Consider the following 9,477-nt stretch of genomic DNA (forward strand, 5'->3'; position numbering starts at 1 on the left):
TCTCCTAGCAATTCGGACTAGACAAAACCTAGCAGCAGGGGAAATAAAGGAAATAAATAATGGGGCGGGAGTCGTAGTAAATAAGGTAGCAGATGTTCAGGAGGTCTTTAGGAAAATCTACGCCACGCTCTACGAACAGACCCTTAGTAACACAAAACTAGAAATCATGGAGTATCTGACAGACATACCACACGTAGTGTTACAGGACGAGGAGAAGGAAGAGTTAGATCTCATATTTACAGCGCAGGAAATACAGGAAGCGGTGATTAACTTTCCCTCTGGAAAAGCCACAGGTCCGGACCAAATCCCAGCAGAATTTTATAAAACTTTTTGGGATACATTGGGGAAGGATATGCATGAGACTCTTATCCAGGCACAGACAGGGAAATCAGTTCCACAATCCTGGGCAGGGGTGGACATCATTGTGATACTCAAGAAGAACAAACCCCCGCTAGAACCAGGGTCTTATCGGCCAATAACGCTTATGAATGCGGATGCAAAAATGTATTCTAAAACACTGGCACAAAGGTTAAGTAGGGTTATAGAGCACTTAGTTAGTACATCACAGCACAGGTTTATCCCAGGGAAAGGGACCACACAGCACACAAGACAAATGATTACTATTTTAGATGCTATGGGGGTTGCAGGGGACCCTGTCGCGGCTGTATTCCTGGACGCGGAGAAGGCCTTCGACAGGGTCTCCTGGAACTACTTGTGGGAGGTGATGGAGTGGTTTGGTATTGGCAAGGGCTATATTAAGGCAATTCAGGCGTTATATTCAGACCCTACTGCCAGAATAAGAATTAACAAAGGCTACACTGAGGCAGTGCAAATAAAGCGCGGGACAAGACAGGGATGCCCAGCATCGCCGCTTCTGTTCGCCCTGTATATTGACCCTATTCTGAGTAGACTTGAAAGGAATTACATGATCTCTCCAGTTAAACTACATGGTAAAAGCTCCAAAGTATTCGCGTATGCGGACGATGAGGCCATCATTACAAATAACCCAGAAAGGGCTCTCCCGGAGATAGAGAAGGAGGCAACATGCTTTGGAGCAGTTTCAGGATACCGGATTAACAAAGAGAAAACGCAAATAGTTCAGAACAGTTTCATGACATATCAAGACACTAGAGTGGTTGAGGAAGCAACATATTTGGGGATAAAAGTCACTGCAGATTTAGACAGACTAGTAGAGCTTAATATGAGAACCCTATTAAATAAAGTAAAGGAAAATACCGAAAGGATACATAAACTACATTTGACTCTGATGGGTCGTATAAACATGATTAAAATGATTACATTCCCAAAGTTTTTGTATTTGTTTAGAGCCATTCCACTGCTTTTTGACCATTTATGGTTCAACAAAATAGAAGCAATAGTAAACAAATGTATTTGGGCACAGGGTAAGACCAGGAGAGCCTATCGACACCTTACACTACCAAGGGAAAAGGCGGGATGGGGGGCACCAGATTTTAGGCTCTATTACTGGGCTGTAGCTATGCAGTACCTCCAGGGGCTAGTTGGGAGCGGTTGAACCGAGCAAGGGGACGTCACACCTGGCTTCACTAATGTATATACTGCACTGCTGGGTGATGGGGCTGAGAATGGGTTTCTGAATACAATTGATTTTAGCTACTTCAAACACACGAGGTTCAAGACTTTACGAGCTGATTACAACATTTGGAAGGCGATCTCAAAACAAATGGGCTTAGGCAGGTACAATAGGTATACACGTCTGTATACGAATCACTCTTTGCCTGGGGATATTTTCAGGGATACGGTTATGAGGGATTGGGACAACAAAGGGATTAAAAAGATTGGGAACCTCATGGACCAACAGGGGGGCATCCTGCAGTTTCTTGAGCTCCAAATAAAATTCAAGGTAGCAGCTAACAGCTTCTTTAAATATCTTCAGGTAAGAAGCTACCTCTTAAATAAACAAGGGGGTGCACTGGGCTTCGGTACATGCCGCATAATGGACTACATAGAGAGCTGCACTCACTGCACAATCCGGCAGCTATACGCAGAATTGTATGTATATAAAAGCGACGACAGGGCTAAATTTGCCACGAAGTGGGCAGAAAAAGTGGGATCACAGCCAGAAGGATTTCAGCTGTCCTTAGATCTGTGCGTACAGTGTTATGCTCAGCAACTTTACAGTCGCAGCATTATAAGACCCTATATTCGCTCTACCATACCCCTGCTCGAATTGCACAATGGGGAGGTAACACGGGATTAACTTGCCCACACTGCGATTCAACGAATGCAGACATTGTTCACATGTTCTCACAATGCCCACAATTGTATTCTTTAAAAAGCGATATTGAGAATTTTATTGATGGATCATTGGGTCTAAAGATTAAGCTTTCAGATGAGTTAATATTGCTGGGGGTGCTGGTAGGGACAGTGGGTATCCCCACGGAGTTCATGTTTATGGTAACTGCAGTTTTCCGAATATGCTAGCAACATCATGGCTCGACAGGATACCACCAACCTTCCAAACTTGGATTGCTAGGCTACTCTCAACTTATAACCTGGAAAAAGCAATATATGACAGAAAGGAACGAAGAGCTAGAATTCTGGGCAGGAAGATATGGCAACCTATAGCAAATTGGAAAAATTTGTTGATTAACCGGGAGGTGGCCGCTGTTGCTATTGTCAATATACCTGCCGTCACGGGTTGAAAAAATGTAATCTTTATTGTGTAAAGAATTAACTTGTAAATATTTGTGCCATGACTGAAATGATATAATTTGTACAAGTGTGCTGTAACATTTATTGGATTTCTTGGGAACAAATGCTATAAAATGTTTTCTTATAAAAATAATAAAAAAATAAAAAAAAGGTTTTTTTACGCCTGGAAAGGCACATGAACCTGCGCCCTCGGATTCAGCACCAAAATACAAACAAAGCTCAAACAGACATAAAAGAAAAAAACAGACGTTGGGGAGGACAAAACCCATAAAACAAAAAATAAACATACAGAAGAAACAAACGGAGATAAATAATCGCAAAGACATTGAAAACACAGTTATAAACCTTACAACTATGGCGTTAAGTGATATAGAAAAACAAACTCTTGCCTTGGGCCTCTCTTTTTGTGAAAAAACTAATTTTGATTATGTTCAAACGTGTATAGACTTGTTTCAATTTGTGCGCAAACTAAATCTCAAGAAGCATTTTTTCAACCTAAATAATAGAAAGGACAGCAATGAAACCCCAGATGAGGAGAACACAGTGGTATCAACAGGATCAGATGAAACATTACTAATTGAGTTACTAGAAATGCAACAAGAATTGCACAGTGCAGGTTGGTCTAATGTGACAGGACAATATGAAGCAAGCAAAACCTGCTCCCCATTCAAACCAAAATCCACGTCACCCCGCTTATGCCTAAGGATGGCATAGACATTTTTGCGGAAAACGTCGTTAGGGACTTGAAACTTTGGCAACCGAAAGTAGTAAAGAGTTTGCTAAAACCCACAATGCCAACAGAACCATCTATAATAATATCATAGATAAAATTAAAAAACAACAGGATATCGTGGTCAGATGGTCTGACAAAGGGGGAAGCGTTGTCCTTTGGCCCCTAAAAGACTACAATGCAGAAGCACACTCGCAACTTGGGGATAGAGAATGCTACAGCCGCATAGCACCAACCTGCCTAGTAGGTATCAAAGAAAAGGATCATAAAACACTTTACAAATGGAGAAGAAATGGTCTTATCACAAGATCGAATTGGAATACCTGAAAACTGACTACCCGGTGACCCCCAATTATATCTGATCCCCAAAATCCACAAATCACCCGCCCACCCACCAGGAAGACCAATAATTGCAGCAAATGGTGGGTTGTTTGAAAACCCTTCACGTTTTATTGACTATTATCTTCAACCACTAGTATGTGAACTGCCTTCCCACCTGAAAGACACTGGGCATTTCCGTACCAAAATCTATGACATCAATTGGCGAGAAGATTTTGCTCTTAAGACATTGGATGTCAATTCGCTCTACACGAGCATTAGACATGTGAACGGATTGAATGCCCTCAAACACTTCTTAGAGAAAAGACCAGGTGACAATCATGACCATTCCCTGATACTGCTCCAAATGGCAGAATGGTGCTTGGACAATAATGTGTTCATTTTTGATAAACTGTACTACAAACAACTGAGAGGGACTGCCATGGGTACTTGCTTCGCCCCCAGCTATGCTAATTTGCATATGGGCTGGTGGGAGGAGCAAGTGCTCATGGCAGAACATGAGAGGGTCATGATGGAAAATGTGGTACTTTATGTGCGGTACATAGATGATATGTTTGTGGTATGGCAGGGAACAGTTGAAAATGCAGAAAGGTTTTGTACAGAACTAAATAACAACAGCCTGTACCTATCTTTCACTAGCCATATGAGCAAAGACACCATACAATTTCTAGATATAGAACTGTATGTTGAGCACAATCACCTACAAACCAGAACATACAGGAAAATCACTGCCGGTAATGCAATCCTCCATGCAGACAGATTTCACCCCCAAAGTTTTAAGGAAGGTATTCCATATGCAGAATGTCTCAGGAAAGTCCACGAAATAACTTTTCGACAGGTTAGAAACAAGAGGATACAAGTCCGAAACCTTGACTAAAGTTAGAAGTAGGAGTGTTTTAACACCTCAAAGATAGAGCAGTGAAGAAACAAAAGAAAGAGGCAGCAGACATCCCTAGACTGATTACTGGTTTTCATGCTTACCACACTAGACTAAGAAAAATAATCTATAAACATTGGAATTCAGTAAAACTTGATCCGGTTCTGGGCCCCACCAGTCCTAAAGTACCGTCGATCAGTTTCCGTAGAGGAAAATCCATGCGCCAACAATTGGTGCAAAATGCAACGGCAATGACTAAACCTTTAAATTGGTTACAAACACAGAAAGGATTCACTAGGTGCAGCAAGTGCACAGCTTGTAAGCATGGGGTAAACACCAAATCAGTGATATTGCCATTCAGACAAATGCCCTTTGCCATACGTGGAAGCTCAACTGCAAAACAGACTTTGCGGTATATATACTGCAATGTACCTGTAACAAACTTTACGTAGGGAATACCATACATCCTGTACACATACTTATATTACAACACTTGAGGGCTATAACGCATGATGACCAGGCCTATCCTGTGGCACGTCACATTAATTCCTGTCATGCAGGCAGAGCCCAGGACCTCATGTACTTTGTCATTGACAATGTACCAAAAAATCCAAGGGGAGGAAACAGACAGCTGGCTCTAAGAAGGTTAGAGTCCAGATACATTATTCTGCTCAACTCCAAGATCCCACATGGGATGAATGCGGATGAAGCCCTCAATGTCTATCTATGAAAAAGTTTAAGACTGCCTCGCACTGACGACTAAACCAGTCTTCTGAGCATTTTTTAAAACTTTCTTTTCCTCTAATTTAGTTTTTAGGTTAGTTTTCTCCCCTTTACAAACAGTCATTTTCATTACTTATGGGTTTCCCTACTCTCACATATTTAGTTAAAACTACCAACATTTGTATTGACTATATTACATACAATCTATTCAATATTACTAGGTCCTTTGCCCACTTGAGCCATATTGTCTCACTTCCAGTATACCAACATGGTCTAATTTAGCCACTCCCATTGCATTTTCCTAATGGCTCTGTCTTCAGGTACTAACTTTACAATTGTCCACTTGGGCGAGACGACACGGAAAAACAGAGGGGCCTGGTTGATCCGCTAGCTTGTCCTGCATATACATAGGGCAGTACATGTGCGTATGCTACATTTTAGTCGGATCTTAGGTCCTGAGTAGGCTCTGTCAATTTAGACCATGAGGGGCCTGAAATGGCCAATAATGCTGAGGATACGAAGGAATTGTATTCTAACACAGCGTATGGTGGGGAAAACCACTTACTTTTAGTTTGTTTAATGTAATCCCAAATGTTTGTGATAATTATTTCTTTTGACACATATACAGTCAAGTGACTATTTTCAAACTGTAGTAATGACAATGACTATTATTTAATTGTATTTGTTCTGCAATTTGTCATTATTTATGTGTAAGAATATCTGCATTGTCATTGAGCACAACCGCATAGTATTCTTTTATCTCTATGACTGATGTTTGGTTGCCATGGCAACCAAGGGAGTAACCTATTGTGTATAATGTAGAAACTTTAGAGCAAAGTGTGGAATGCAGTGACCAAGGCGGTTGTACCGCCGAAACGAGTCTGACCTTGCAGATGGAATAAACAGCTTCCTGTGCCCTGAATAATAACAGTGTTGGTGCCTGTGTGCTTGAATGAAACGCTTACAAACCCTTTCTTTTTTCTTTTGTGAAGACACACGAACTGCTTGACCCAGAATGCACAGGGGCAATTCAGCTGAGAGGTTGAGCAGCGTGTGCCCGATCCTGTTTACTGTGCTTGAATGCAGTCAAGATGGTGAAATACATATATATATATATATATATATATATATATATATATATATATATATATATTTCACCTCTCAAGCAGAAAAACTACAGGTGACGAGACTGTGTGCTGACCATAGAATTTTATTTCATGTATCCCTCGGACGCGTTTCACCTGACCAGCAGGCTTGTTCACCGAAGCTTCAATTCTTTGCAGTCGCCATTTTAAGCAGTGTACCCACAACCAGTCATGTGATCAAAACTACCATTTGGGAGACAGTGAAAAAAGACTCGTAGTTTTTACGGTTAAATGCAAGCAATGAATTACGCTCATGACTCGCTGAGAGGTTCAAATTCTTACATAATTGATTAAACACACGCGGAGAGCATGAAACAATAGTATGTTACTAACATGCATAATTAGTACACATTAACTGTTATCAAAAAGACATTCACTCGCAAGCGCACATTTAAAAAATATTTTTGCTTTGGTGCATAACATTTCGGTTTTGCGCCCCTAGGCATGTGTGAGTGAGGCCTTCAATTCGCCCATAGTGGGCAAGAGTATCTCCGCATGTTTTAAATTATAAGGGGATAGTCGAAACCTCGCCGAGTTTACATCATACTGCCCATGTGGGCGTATACTATTAACTGTCCCCAAAAGAGAAGTGCCCGTGAATTGACAATACAAAGTGCTCTGACATGTTGTGCACAATTAGACATAAATAATTAAAATGGGGTTACCGCAGCTCTATAGCCACTTTCTGTTTTAACACGAAACTTGTAGACTCTTGGGGCTTAGGACCTACACCTCTTCCTACAGGTGTGTGTTAAGATCTTCTTTAAGGTTTAGCCCTCCCGGGGCCTTCGAATTGAGCTCTAAAATGTACGATGGCGAGGTTTCGAGTATCCACTTATAATTTAAAACATGCGGAGATACTCTTGCCCACTATGGGCGAATTCAAGGCCTCACTCACACATGCCTAGGGGCGCAAAGCCAAAATGTTATGCACCAAAGCAATAATATTTTTTAAATGTGCGCTTGCGAGTGTATGTCTTTTTGATAACAGTTAATGTGTACTAATTATGCATGTTAGTAACATACTATTGTTTCATGCTCTCCGCGTGTGTTTAATCAATTATGTAAGAATTTGAACCTCTCAGCCGAGTCATGAGTGCAATTCATTGCTTGCATTTAACCGTAAAAACCACGAGTCTTTTTTCACTGTCTCCCAAATGGTAGTTTTGATCACATGACTGGTAGTGGGTACACTGCTTAAAATGGCGACTGCAAAGAATTGAAGCTTCGGTGAACAAGCCTGCTGGTCAGGCGAAACGCGTCCGAGGGCTACATGAAATAAAATTCAATGGTAGCACACAGTCTCATCACCTGTAGTTTTTCTGCTTGAGAGGTGAAGTGTTGTCAGGACCCGACTTCGGAGGTCCTTTTTCTTGACGAGACACCCGCTGTTCTGGCAGGCGGCAGTTTCTTTCTGAAGTGAAGAGAAGTGGGATATATATATATATATATATATATATATATATATATATATATATATATATATATATATATATATATATATATATATATATATATATATATATATATATATATATATATATATATATATATATATATATACAACCTAACATACTATATCATTGATAGCATACCCCGAAATATAAGAGGAGGAAATCGCAAACTGGCTTTACGCCGCCTGGAGTCCAGATACATAATCATCCTGAACTCCAAAATCCCTTTCGGTTTGAATGCGGATGAAGCCCTGAATGTACACCTGTAATCCAGTCTGTACTGTCTCTTTCCCGAGTACCATTTTTAACATCTGCAGTTCACCTACTTAAAATTACAATAACATTGATCACATGTAAATAAGGACACCACATTCACTTTTTCCAATAATTACCACTTCACTTCACGTTCGTGTTCACCTTCTCACCATTCACTTAAACACGTTCTACACAAGTCGTAAGACACTAGCTCCACTTGGAGAAGAGTAGTCCATGCGCAGTGGGGTTGGGCGAGCAAACACCTATGAGGGAAGAAGGGTAGGCTCGAGCGAGGTTATACACATACAGCACCAAGCATAGGATTCTCGGTGTATAACTGTGTCTGTGGCGCCGGCAATGTGAATGTTTTAAATCGTGAATTTGGCAGTGAATGTCCCCGTAGAATGCAAATGCACACGAGACATCATAACGTTACAGAAGAGAAGCACCACTGACTATGCATAACTTCTAGCGGTTAAACACTTACGTGTTAACAGATTCTCGAAATAGACAGCCGCGCCATTTGCCTCCACATTCCCGTCAGCATGAGAAAGAAAGGTAAGCTGCAACTTGTTGGCCAATCTCAGCAGCACCAAGCGCACACCACTTTGAGCTACGAACAGAAATACAGGCACAGAGTTTGACTTGTGTAAATAGTGGCAATGTATTTTTAATTCACTAGGGTGTCACAGTTGTCAATATGCGTATGTGATACATAACATTCAGCATATTAGGAACGAATCCGAAAGACAGTAATTTTTGTGTATTTTAACTTTCAGGAAAAAGTGTGAAAAGACTGCCATGATAATGTAATGTGCAAGTCATGAACTCTTCTATGTCCGTCTATGAGTGCTTTAACCTTGTAACCATAGCAACCGCTAGTCTAAACCTGTAAGGCAATTAACTCATGAGGTCATGTATGTGTGTGTATATAGAGCCTGACATAATGTTATGCAGATGTAGTGAACAAGGTGGAGAAGTGTGGCTCACTGGTTAGAGGAGGCAGACCTGGAAGCAGAGGTCAGCCCGGGACCAGGGTTCAATTCCCGGCTCGGCGGGTCTTGAGTCCGAAAATGTCCACGGACTCGACAATTCTCGCTCCGGTGCCTACTCGATTCATGGGTTCACACTCTGCGACTCTGGGCAATAGCTTGCTTAATCTCCACAACGGCCCCTTGTGGTGGGATGCCTGGCTTTAACCTCGTGGATAGCCTGCCGGGGTTATCTCACAGGGGAATACCAGGACGGGTTCCCTAAGCA

The sequence above is a fragment of the Lissotriton vulgaris genome, chromosome 7, assembly GCF_964263255.1.
Source record: "Lissotriton vulgaris chromosome 7, aLisVul1.2, whole genome shotgun sequence".
NCBI lineage: Eukaryota > Metazoa > Chordata > Amphibia > Caudata > Salamandridae > Lissotriton > Lissotriton vulgaris.